Genomic DNA, 12,759 nt, shown 5'->3' with positions numbered 1-12,759 from the left:
GTGTGTGTGTGTGTGTGTGTGTGTGTGTGTGTGTGTGTGTGTGTGTGTGTGTGTGTGTGTGTGTGTGTGTGTGTGTGTGTGTGTGTGTGTGTGTGTGTGTGTGTGTGTGTGTGTGTGTGTGTGTGTGTGTGTGTGTGTGTGTGTGAGTTTCCTGTGGCCACCATCCTCTTGCTTCCTGAAGGCACAGATAAACTCTCGGACAACGTTCAGTTTCAATATGTTGGGAGTGTTACCCCCTCAAGTGATGGCTTTTGGATAGCCAGTGGTGAATTACATTGCTTATAAGGGTTAATTGTAGAATCCCCATTCAGTTCCACAGCAGTTTCTTGGCACTATACACTGATAACGGATTATTTATTGTAACCAGCTCAGATATACTAATGTGATTGGGATTAACTGTATACACTGAGTCAGTGCTCTCTGAATACCGGCACAACCCAACGACTTTACATACTCCAACAGCCTGGAAAAAACACAATCTGTCAAAATGCTGGGGATTCTGTCTTCTCCAGAGGTGAAGACAGAGGGGCGGCTGAGAGGCGCACCATGGGAGAGCATCATTGTGGTTTGGGGTGGTGAGCACACGCTCACCACTCACGAAGATGAGCAAGCCAGGATGGAGTTGGAATGAGGTGGAGACAAGGGACAGAGACGTGGTTGGTTGTGGGTGGCTGGGGCCAGGAGGTGCATGGGGCGAAGCCCCCCATTCAGTGATCTGCAAAGGAGGGGGAAAGGGATTCTTATGGTGAAAAAAAGCGAAATGTAAAGGCTTATTGACATTTGAACCATTAACAAGCATTGCAAGCCAGCAACTTAGCTTTTGTTTAGGCATGCAATAGATATTTGCGAGGCACTTCCATGATTGAGCTAGCTGGCCATAAAATGGTAACAGCTGGCAAATGGTTTGCGTACCTGGGTATGTGATAGGAGTGACTGGCACATGACTAATACCTATGCACAAGCCAAAAACGTTGTTATTGCCAATGTTTTCTTTATACTGGTGCACACATGGCTCACCTTGGCGAGTCGCAAGCTAATTTTGCAGCCAGCCCTCCTGCCGATGTTGCCCTCTTCTCCCTCAAATGTTCCAGCTCATTACTTTCTTCCTAAAATCTCCCTGCAGCCCCAACATGAAGCTGCACGATCAACCATCATTCGAGATCCCTCACTCCAGCCCCAAAGAGAAATTCCTTCCCTTGCACATGGCTCCTGCACTCTGGGCATCATTTACCATTTCCCTACCTTCCTTCCTTCCCAACAGTCCAAGGGCAGCTGTACATGCGCTTGCTTTCCATGGCGACCCTCGAGACAATAACTCGGTGACCTTTAGGCGAGGCCTCTTTGCAATTGAATTTTGGTGCTCGAGGAAGCCGCCACGGCTGCCACAGAGATCATATATATCAAGTCTCTGTGGCTCAATGGATCAATTAATTTGTTACAGGAATCTGGAGGCGCCACCATGGCCCTGCAGGAGCAGCACCATTAGGGGCAGCCTCGTGGGCAATGCTGGGGGCCTCAGCTATGCTTAGGGACTTCCGGGAGGGCTAAGTGGGTGGGGGTACGCCGACGGGTGGGGGTAGGCTTACTTACTTAAGCAGGACAGCCCCAAGCATCCTCCTCTTTCGTTCTTGCCGTCGACCCATGCCTTTCCTGGATTTCAAAGTTAGCCTATCCACCCAACCCTCTTTTTCTGTGCTGGCATTTGTTGTTGGCAGAGTATTGTTTATGGACTGTCCGATTATTGGGTACCACAGTCTGCTAAGTGATGATATGTGTGTATTTAAAGTTGCATTTTATGGGTGCTGTTGACGGGGACCTACACAACTGATTATATAAAATGTTCGGACCGTGACCAGAAGGTAGAACTAACAGGAACTATGAATTTGCTACCCGGGTTGTGGGTTGAGGTGTCCACTCACGTCCAATAGGCCAAGCAGGCGAGGATGGCGGGGGAGGCCCCTCGGGTTGCCCATTGGGTAGAATTTTAGACCAGACTTGGGCGTTTGGACTGTCTGGCTGGACATTGGATATTCTGAAGTTAACCCTGGGCCAGCTCAGACAGCCAGTAGGTCAATCAGGCAACTGACAGGTCAGCAGGATTGCTAAGGATCAAGGGTAATGGTAACCAATGATGTACGATGTAAAAGAACAGTGTGTCCCCGTCATAAGGGTTTTCTGAATTTCTGTAATAAAATGCAGCCTTTTTACCTCCAAAAAATTGTGTCACATCATTAGTACATGTACATCGTGTGTTGTGTTCGGAAGCCAGGGGCGTACTACGAGTGCAACCCATGGGTTTGAACTCATGGTCACAAGTTCGACTTCCAACAGGTAGAGCCATTCCATCATCCTTCCCTGATTTGATGGATCTAAGTTCTTCCCCTGGAACACTTTTCTTCGATCCTTGTACTGGTGAATCACTCCCAGAGACCCTCCTAGGACAGCACCCTTCACCAAATCTCTTTCCCCGATTCGGCTACTCTGCCTCGTTTTGCCCTTTTCTCTCTTTGTCCTTCCATAACGGAGTGCTCTGCCTCCCATTACCCCCACCAATTACCACATCCGTCTCTCCTTTCCCCTTCCCTCGCAGATCACTCAATGGGTGGCACCCATACAACTCCTGGCCCCGGGCACCCACAACCAACCACCCCTGCAACCGTTATGCTGTGCACTCGTAGGCCACTCCCCCTAGAAAAAAAAACCCACCCATTGCATTCACATGCCACTTCAAGCACTGGTCAGCCCCAAGAAGAGCAACAGTGTTGACAATGTAAATATCTAAAGGTGTGCAGCATTTTAATTCTACTAACAGAAAGGTAAGGAAGTCAGATGTCTGTTTTACATGAGATTGTCAGATTCTCAAAGGTTGCTCCTCAGTTATTTTAATTACAACTATTTTCTCTGTAACTGACTTTTATAGCATAATCATTTGCATGAAAGTAGAATGTCCAGTTTGTCACTCATCGGGTTAGATTTACATTATGTTGGAAACAAGTAAGGTGGATATGTGTTTGGTTGGGCATGCATCAGGTTGGCAAGTGAGAGGTTGGGCAGGTGCAAAGGCGGTCAACAGGGTTATTAATCATGTTTGAGGATGGACATACATTAGGTAAGGTTGTGTACATTTGGGCCTGCATTAAGTTTGGCTTCCTTAGACGGTGCATCTATTAGGCTGGTTGTGCATGAGATTTAATTTATTTTAATGTAGTCATTTGTATAGCGCCTGTAACCATGGGTATGGTCCCAACACGCTGAAGGATGAAAGTTCTCGGAGGGACCGAAGTATGGGAAAGTTAAGACAGTGCTAGTATGCATGTGCACATAATGGTAATTAAAGGTTTTGAGGGCTTGGCCGAGTCCCTGGTAGGCACCCTAGTCGTATTAGCACCTCGGTGGGGGAGCCAGCCAATTAGACGACTGGGAACTGCCAGTACAAGCCCACGTTCCAAGCCACCTGACGGCCGGCTCCCTTGCTGCCATCTTCCCCCTACCCTATGTGACTCTATTCCTCCCTGGCGCCTCTCCCCCGATCCATCTACCTACCTGTTTTCGGTAGCGGGATCCGCTCCTTCCCCTCGCCACCCACTCGCTGCCATGGACAGGGAAGAGGGGCTCCTTACAGAGCCCCACCTTCGCTTTCCATGGCCGCCATCTTGTAAAAGGATTCTGCTTCCTACAACGGGACACCACGCACATCCCATTGTAGGAAGGGAAAAACTTTTTTTTTGCACCCCAGGTAACCGCTTTGGCACCCTGGGGTGCTAATGTCCTTCATCCCCCATTCCAGCCCCTGGAACGGAGGATGAACGTCACACTGACATATGTATTGCTGGAGAGATGTACACTAGGGTAATAAGTTGGGGGTGTGGGTAAGAGAATAGTCAGTTATATGCGTAGCTACAGTTCGAATTTATGTTGTTTAGGGTAGCTACATTCTTATGGCAGACCTGTTGATCATACGTGATGCTGGCCATAGCATAGGTGATGTTTGACATACATTCGTTTTGTTATTTGGTAGGCTTGGCATGTGTTAGGCTGCTACTCATGAGCGATGTTGATCACATAAAGGTTTGGGCATAGATTACGTTTTTTGTTCCTTAGATTGGTTATGTTTGAGTTTGGGCAGCAGTGAAGTTCCACAATTGTCAGGCTGGACATGCGTTAGGTTGGACCTATATTCATCTGGGCCTGATTAAGTTGGGAATACATTAGGTTAGATCTGTCTAGGCATAAGTTAAGGTGAGCTTGCTCTAAGATGTCCTTGCATTAGTTTAGGCGCTGTAAAGACTGGAGGGGGGTTATCTGTCCACTGCCCTCTATATGGCAGAGTAGAAGCACAGAGCACCCCAGCCAAGGTTCTCCATTGCAGTAGCAATGAACGAGCAACCAAGGCTTAAGCTTTTAGGAGGTGATTCAGGCTAGTTCTTAAGTGCAGTGTAGTCCCCAAGCCCCCCACAAAGGAATGTCCACACTCTATGTTATGTGCTAACACAGTTCTTTATATAAAAATAAGGTTCAAGATATACATAACAATTATTAACACACTTTGCACTATGGCAATTCTAATATGCCAAATATATACAATGTCTATGTGGTACCACACTTACCGATTGACTCCTTTAAAATGCATCAACTGCTGACAGTTTTAATGGCATACAAATAATATAACAATGTGTATCAGCATAGATCATGGGAAAGAAGACAAGTTAGGTTAAACAATGGCAGAATGGTACGTTAGCTACTAAGACACAGTTCGGTATCAGGATCTACCCACCTGAGCAACCTGTAATAAAGAGTATTTTCAAGCCCAGTCATTAATGTTTAAATAGTCTTGTATCCTGGTTACAATGTTCCACTACTCCAATATACCTGAGTTAGAAGAGTTTCTTTAATGGTTCATCAACAGATCCCTTGAGCGTGAACTCCCTTTAAAGCAGGAGCCACAGGGCGTCGAGATTCCTTGAAGAAATATGAACACTGGCGTCGCGACTGCAGCTTTGATCTTCACGGTGCTCGTAGACGATCCTTCGAGGACGTCCTGGTAAGATGAGGCATGCGGTGCACCTCGATGCAAAAAGTGTGGTGCGACAAAGAAGACTCAGTGAAGAACGTAGGCCCGGCAGCACGCCTCGGGTGTCAGCATTGGCGATCGGGACTCGGCTACAGTTGGATTGTGGCTCTCACTTATCAGCGTCTTCGTGGACTTTGGGTGGCAGGAAACCCACCGGCAGAGGTCGTCGACAACCTGAACTTTCTCCGGCGGGACAAAGTGGTCGACGGTGATGGCAAGGGAGCCCTTCGTTCAAAATGTTCTTAGGCAAAAGATGGAGTGTTGCGGCTCCGGTCGTCGAGCAGGACGGGTGTCAAGCTGTCTCCACTTCTTGGCAACACATCTCGATGGGCTTCCAGCAGTCAAAGAAATCCTCCGAACCCCGGTCGACGGCAATGGACTTCGAAGGCCTTTCTCAGGTCGACAGCCTTTGGGACTGGCTTCCTGTTACAATACGTGTCTGTTCCTTCCGACCCACTACCCTCCTCCGACTCCTCACCTGTAGAACTGGAATCCGTGGTATATTTTGGTGGCTCCCGATACTGGCAAGTGTTTGATGAAATAATCCCTCCTGGTGTGAAGCCACAGCGGCCACCTGTAAGCTGTGGCCACTGCAGCCTCATCACCAAAGACAGGCAAAGACAGGGGAAAAAGCTTCTGGCGTAAAAAAAACCTTTGTCAGAATGAGATCCGGTTTGGTGGAGTATCCGTGGAGTAGAAAGCACGAAGTTGCCTTCAAGCAGATCCAAGGTATCACTGGAGTCAGCAGCAAGAGGAATGGTAAACAAGGTAGGCGAAGGAGTTGTCGGGGAAATGCCAAGGCGAAGAGGAAAGCAGAATTGCTATGGAACACAGGAAGTAGCAACCGGAATGAAGCCGGTAGCAGAAAGGAAGGAAACTGTGGAACGAGAGGAGGACCGAAGTCTGGAAAAGAAAAGAGAACGGGAGGCGAGAGAGGCGGTGCCTCTGAAAGGAAAGGAGAAAGGGTAAGAGAAAGCACCCGAAGGAAATTGAAATGACCAGTGTTGTAGCAACACGGAAAAGCGCAAGCGTATTCCAAGACGTTGCAACGCGCAGGCAGCTGGAAACACCGGAAATAAATACTTCCCAGCTATCCGCAGACGCAATGTAGAAAAACGTAAAAAGACAAGACCGTCACCTGGAAAATAAGAAAGATGCGTGCTGGAACGCTAATGGCCGCTCCAACGAAACCAATGCCACTTCTTCCATGCGCCTGTGCGCATGACAGTATGCCCCCGTCTTAGGGCCGCCCACCCCGGTTTACCGGGATGAAACCTATGGAACCTTCTGAGTAAATTGGGAGAATGTATATGAACCAAGGGTTCCCATGAGTTCTCTGATCTGGGATACCCCTTCCATCCAATCAGATATTCCAGTCTGCCCTTGTGGTATCTGGAATCGTATATTCGAGACACCTCATACTCTTCTTCCTCAGAGTCGGCCCTTAGGTGTGCATAGTTCGAATTGGAGCGTCCATGAGACTGAGAAAAAGGTTTGAGTAAAGAAGCGTGAAACACCGGGTGAATACGTTTAAGATTGGGTGGAAGACGGACTCTATAAGATACAGGATTGATCTTGGCAAGTATAGAGAAAGGGCCTAGGTATTGGGGAGAAAGTTTGGATGGATGAGCCCACCGGGGAAGGTATTTAGTAGATAACCAGACCTTAGAACCCACAGTCGAATCCGGTCCCTGCTGACGGTGTGAATCTGCCTGCCTCTTGTTGTACAGTACTGTATCTTTGAAACTGGAGGAAGCATTCAATTGAGCCTCTTTAATTGCATTGAGACTGGTTTCAATAGCTGCTAATTGGGATTGTTCCATAGCTACTGGATTGATACCCTTCGGGTGTAGTCCGTAAGTGCAGTAGAATGGAGACATGTTGATGGCAATGTGCCTGGCATTATTATAAGAAAATTTCGCTGTGGGAAGTAGTGACACCCAATTGTCCTGTTGCTGATTACAGTAGCAGCGGAGGTATTGCTCCAATGTGGCGTTCACTCTCTCAGTTTGACCATTGGTCTGGGGATGGAATCCTGAAGAGAGAGCTCTTTCAATGCCTAAATGTTGACACATTGCCTTCCAGAACCTTGAGGTCCATTGCGACCCTCGATCAGAGATGATCTTGTCAGGTATACCGTGCAGGCAGAAAATATCGCGAAGAAAGACCTGGGACATTTCCTCGGCTGATGGAATTTTTTGTAAAGGGGAAAAGTGAGCCATCTTGGTGTAAGTGTCTATCGTTACTATGATCCAAGTGCAAAGCTGGAAGGTGGCAAATCAACAATGAAATCCGTGGTGATAGTACCCCATGGAAGGGTTGGAAGGACATGTTGTTCAAGTAGTCCTATGGGTTTGCCTGAGTGGTATTTGGCTTTAGCACATACAGAACAATTCTGAATGTTCTCAGTCACATCTTTGCGCATCTGAGGACACAAATACGAACGCCGGACAAGATCCAGAGTTCCGGTTACTCCCCGATGTCCGGCAGTGAGATTATCATGACATAACCGGAATACCTTCCTTCTAAAATCTTCCGTGGGAAGGTAGAGCAGTTGATCCTTAAACCAGAGTCCATCCCTTTCTGTTAATCCATTAGGCAGAAATGGCTGTTTTTGTTCTGTAGCTTGTCTGACTTGTTGTAGGAACGTGTTAACTGATGCAATGTGGAGATTGTTCGGGAACATGCAATCTGAACCAGTGACTGGAGTATCATCTCCGGAACTCTTTCTTGACAGAGCATCCGCCAATACGTTTTGACTTCCATGATGGTAAATAATGTGAAAGTCATACTGGGTGAAGAAGTGGGCCCATCGGGCTTGGCACGAGTTCACACACTCCATAGTTTCTAAGACTTTAAGGTTTTTGTGATCTGTACGAATTGTAAATGGTTGGGGTAAATGTCTCCATGTCTTGCAGGCTTGCGTCATTGCCAGTAATTCTCTCTCTAATACTGAATAATTCCTTTGGCTGGATGACAGAGTGTTAGAGAGATATGCGATTGGATGTTGTATCCCATCAAACATTTGGAGCAACACTGCTCCAATAGCTGCTGCAGAGGCGTCAGTCTCAATGGTAAAGAGCAGAGATTGATCAGGGTGCCGGAGAATGGGAGTGGAGCAGGAGAGAGACTTTAGATGGTGGAAACTCCTTTCGGCTTTGCCTGTCCATAGAAATGAAAGTGAACTTTTCTTTAAGAGAGAAGTGATGGGAAGAACCTCTTCCGAAAATTTGGGAATGAACCTGCGATAGTAATTCGCTAAACCCAGGAATCTTTGGATATCCTTCCCTAACTTGGGGGAAGCCAGTCCAAAATTGCTGTGACCTTTCTTTCATCCATAGATACGCCCTGTTGGGATAGAATGAACCCTAAATAGGGTATGAAAGTTACCCCAAAAACACACTTTTCTAGTTTGACTAGGAGATGATTCTCTTGGCGACGATTAATTATTCTGAGACATGATGTGTATGTTGGCTAGGTTCTTTGGAATAAATCAGTATGTCATCTAGGTATATGATGACAGTGATAAACATCAGATCGGAAAGCATGTGGTCCATTAACCTTTGGAAAATGGCTGGAGCGTTCACTAATCCAAAAGGCATCACCCTGTACTCATAGAGACCAAAAGGGGTGCGAAAAGCCGTCTTCCATTCGTCCCCTTTGCGTATGCGAAGGAGATGATAGGCACTGCGTAGGTCTAGTTTAGTGAACATTTTGGCCCCTTGTACTGCTTCCAAGATGTCCGATATGAGTGGCATCGGGTATCTGTTTCTGATAGTGACCTTGTTTAACCCCCGGAAATCGATACAAGGTCTCAGCTCAGTCGAGTCCCTTTTGGGAATAAAGAAGAGAGGAGCCCCCGCGGGGGACTTTGAAGGTTGAACAAGGCCGTTTTTTAAATTATTATCCAAATAGACCCGGAGAGCCTTCTTCTCTGCCTGTGAAAGTGAGAACATATGCCCAAATGGAACCAAAGCCCCTGGAGTCAGATCTATTGTGCAATCTTCGGGTCTATGAGGGGAAGTTCCATTTTAGTCTGGTCCGTGAAGACCTGTTTAAACTGGACATATTCTGCCGGTAAGGAATGGTTTCCGATGGAAGAACTCGATGTGGGGTTGGTTGCCTGGATCTGCACCGAACAAGTCAGAAGGTTACAATGTCTTTTACAGTATTCTGATTCGAAGGCCAACTGGTTTGAGTCCAATCTATTCGAGGATTATGTCATCGAAGCCAAGAAATCCCAAGGATGATAGGGAAATGGGTGGCTCTGATGATGTCGAAGGTTATTGTCTCCGAGTGTTGGAATATTGTTCTTTCTGTCAAATGCGTGATAAGGCCCAAAGATAAGGGTGTACCATTAACGCCTTCTACTTTCTGGTTTTCAAGTTTCTCGATCCGAGTGATTCCCATCTTGCTTGCCCAGTGAGTATCGACAAAATGTCCTGCGGCGCTGCAGTCAAGTAAAGCCAAGGCCTCAATCCATTTGTCTTTTACTTTAAGAAGTACAGAGATCACCATCAGTCGAGAATCTTCAGTGTTTGATTGCGAAGGTGAAGAGACTGATAAAGAAACTTAGGGACTGGAAGGGAATAGGGTTCCTCGGCAGTTCGTCCCTTTTAACTCTGAGGAGGTCCATTTCCCGACCAGAGTGTTGAAACCTCTTCACAATTGTTGATGCAATGCTTTTCTGATAGGCACACAATCCTTTTTCTCTGCGCCGGCGTCATTTTTCCATTGTGAGCGGGACGCGTGTTGTTCCTATCTGCATAGGTTCTTCTTTTGGGAGGGAGGAAGGAGGAGCAGGGGTACCCTGGGGAGATCCACTGAAAAAAGATCTGTTTCTGAACCTTCGACGTTCATTCTTCCTTTCAGCCAGACGATGTTCGATTTGAAGAACTGAAGAGAATAGATCCGAAAAGGAAGGAGGTCTTGGCATCCGGGCAAGTTCATCCTTAATTTCTTCTTTCAGACCTCTCCTAAAGATTGCATATTGCGCTTGTTCAGGCCAGCCTGCCTGAGCCGCTCATGACTTGAAACTTGAGATGTACGTTAATACTTCCATGGAGCCCTGGTGGGCATCCAACAGATCTTCACATGCCGAAAAATGGTTTCCGGTCGTTCAAAGGTCTGTTTAATTAAGGTACAGAACCCTTCATAATCTTGAAGAATTGGATCCTCTCCTGTCACCAGAGAAGTGACCCATGACAAAGCATTGCCCATCATATTAGATATCAGGAAGTCTACCCTTGCTTTGCTGGTGGTGAATAGGATAGGTCTATACTTGAAGTATATTTTGCAAGTATCTAGAAATTCTTTCACCTTCCTTGAGGACCCATCAAATTTACCTGAAGATAAGGGCATAGGTGGTAACTCAGGATTATGAGCATTTTCCCTCACTGTCATTAGTTGTTTGAGAACAATGGTTTCCGCCTTACGGGTCTGAACTTCTTGAGAGATCTGTTGAAGTGTCTGGTTTTCACCCTTCAGGGTTTGAACTTCTTGTGAAAGTTTCTGAATTGCCCCTACTAGTTTTTGTATTTGTTCCCGGGTAGCCATGGTTGGTGGGCGTTGCAAATATGTCACAATACGTGTCTGTTCCTTCCGACCCACTACCCTCCTCCGACTCCTCACCTGTAGAACTGGAATCCGTGGTGTACTTTGGTGGCTCCCAAAACTGGCAAGTGTTTGATGAAATAATCCCTCCTCGGTGTGAAGCCACAGTGGCCACCTGTAAACTGTGGCCACTGCGGCCTTGTCACCGCAGACATGCAAAGACAGGGGAAAAAGCCGCTGGCGTAAAAAACCCTTTGTCAGAATGAGATACGGTTTGGTGGAGTATCCATGGAGTAGAAAGCATGAAGTCACCTTCAAGCAGATCCAAGGTATCACTGGAGTCAGCAGCGAGAGGAATGGTAAACAAGGTAGACGAAGGAGTGGTTGGGAAAATGCCAAGGCAAAAAGGAAAGCAGAATTGCAATGGAACACAGGAAGTAGCAACCAGAATTGAGCCGGTAGCAGAGAGGAAGGAAACCATGGAACGAGAGGAGGAGCGAAGTCCGGAAAAGAAAAGAGAGCGGGAGGCGAGAGAGGCGGAGTCTCTGAGCAGAAAGGAGAAAGGGTAATAGAAAGCACCCAAAGGAAATTGAAATAACCAGCGTTGTAGCAACAGGGAAAAGCGTGAGCGTATTCCAAGACGTTGCAACACGCAGGTAGCTGGGAAGACCGGAAATAAATACTTCCCAGCTATCCACAGTCGCAAAGTAGAAAAATGTAAAAAGACTAGACCGTCACCTGGAAAATAAGAAAGATGCGTGCCGGAATGCTAATGGCCCCTCCAACGAAACTGTTGCCACTTCTTCCATGCGCCTGTGTGAATGGCTCTTCCAGAGTACCTTGATGAAGATCAGCTCCTGTACGATGTTCCCTCGTAGCTCGGGGACAGGTATCCTAGCCAGGTCCTCTCTCGGATCAGTCCTTAACAGACTCGACAGATTTTAGATTGGGTCGGAGGAAATCAGCAGAAATTCTTCTTCTTCCAGTTGGGCTTCAAGGATAAGCAGCTTCAAGTTTTGACTTTAGATTCTGAACAAATTGGGAAGTGAGAGGTCCCCTCCTTCACTCTGCTGAGCCAAGCTCAGTCAGCCAATCAGGCAGAAGGGCATTAATGTAGCCAGGCAGCCAATCAGGCTCACAGGCATTCAGACTATTCACTTCCAACCAGACACCCATAGCAAGGAATGTGGATTGGGGCAAGCACCCAGACTTTCAGTACAGCACACTGCATGCATGTCAGTTTCAGGCAGGACTGTCTCATTCATTGTGTTACACACACAGAAACCAGACACCCATAACATGGAATGTATATTGGTCACACACTCCATTCACACAAGTCCCACCAGAAGGGTCTACCCCAACATACAGTCACTGGGAAGGCTCCAGCCAGTCTTGCCTAGACTTCCCCATAATGCCATAGTTGGTTCTTCAACCCAACAGCCAGTCAGGGGAAAGAACAGTGTCAGGCTTCCCAGGTCTGTGGGAAAACAAGGTAACAGATAATAGAAACCAAGAGGTCACATGGGTCATCTTGCCTTCTATTGGGAATCCACTGATTCCCATGGTAGGGCCTTGGTATCCCAAAATGGAGGATACTCAGAGCACCTGTCAAATTCAGCATGGAGCTGCCACCAGCCCATACCCTGCTCTGTGGGCCACACACAGGTGCCCAAAAATATACACTAGGGTACCAGGTTGTACCCCCACCTATGGGTGCCATAAGGGTATCCCAAGAGTCTTGGTTCACCACAACCAAAAAGAGGAAGAGCTGCACTACCAGGAGTCCCAGATGGACTCCTGTGCAGAAAACAACACAGAACACACATGATAAGGGAGTACAGGACGAGGACATGGAGGCACTGTCCGTCCAATGCATTTCCAGCATCACAGGTGCACACTAGGCTCTGTCTGTATGCGTTTTCAGTTGACCTTGCATTAGGTTGCCTGATTGTCTTGGGAGGATAGCTCAGGGGCAACGTGCTCACCTTGGATGCAAGATGATACAGAGCAACACAGGTTGATGCAAGATGACACGGAGCAACACAGATTCAAACCCCGGGTCCGCGATTAGAAACCTCTAGGTATTAAGTGTGTTATAAATAACCAATTACAAAAATTACAATTGTGAGCATTGC

At 47.2% G+C, this 12,759-nt stretch overlaps 1 protein-coding gene across 1 annotated transcript in view; it reads right to left on the bottom strand.

Annotated features, from left to right (window-relative positions):
• The window catches only part of LOC138449920 (nuclear transcription factor Y subunit beta-like), a 182,835-nt gene that overhangs the window by 111,614 nt on the left and 58,462 nt on the right, over positions 1-12,759 (bottom strand). The gene's annotated exons all lie outside the window — the stretch shown is intronic.

This window comes from Ambystoma mexicanum, chromosome 1p, assembly GCF_040938575.1.
Source record: "Ambystoma mexicanum isolate Mex_15411 chromosome 1p, UKY_AmexF1_1, whole genome shotgun sequence".
Lineage (NCBI taxonomy): Eukaryota > Metazoa > Chordata > Amphibia > Caudata > Ambystomatidae > Ambystoma > Ambystoma mexicanum.
This window is presented reverse-complemented; position numbering and strand designations above follow the sequence as displayed.